Here is a 424-nt window from a genome sequence, read left to right as displayed (position 1 = left end):
CCCCCCCGCCGGACAAGGGGTTGCCTCCCCCAGTTCTGACAGCCCAGGCTGTTGGCCAGAGGGCATGGTTGTATGGGGACAGCCCTGTGAGAGACCCCTCAAACCACTCCTTGGGACCCCATGTGCATGGGATGGGTGCACCACAGGAGAAGACATCAGTGGGAGGGTAGGCAGAACAGGACATTTAGGAGGGTCACTTCTGAACCACCCCTGACAGCCCTTTACCCTCCCCACGCAGTAACTTCCCCAGAGACCCTTCTTCTGGGTCCCACCCCAAGGGCAGCCTGACCCAGACCCCCCCAAACCCCAGCAGCACCCCACAGCAGGTCCTCCCAACAAATGGCTGCCTCACACAGTGGTGAAGATGCGCATCAAGGAGATGACAGAGGAGAATGGGGAACGGCGGCGGGCAGGCCGCCCCACA

The sequence above is a fragment of the Buceros rhinoceros genome, unplaced genomic scaffold (genome assembly GCF_000710305.1).
Source record: "Buceros rhinoceros silvestris isolate BGI_N320 unplaced genomic scaffold, ASM71030v1 scaffold19615, whole genome shotgun sequence".
NCBI classification, from domain to species: Eukaryota; Metazoa; Chordata; class Aves; order Bucerotiformes; family Bucerotidae; genus Buceros; species Buceros rhinoceros.
This window is presented reverse-complemented; position numbering follows the sequence as displayed.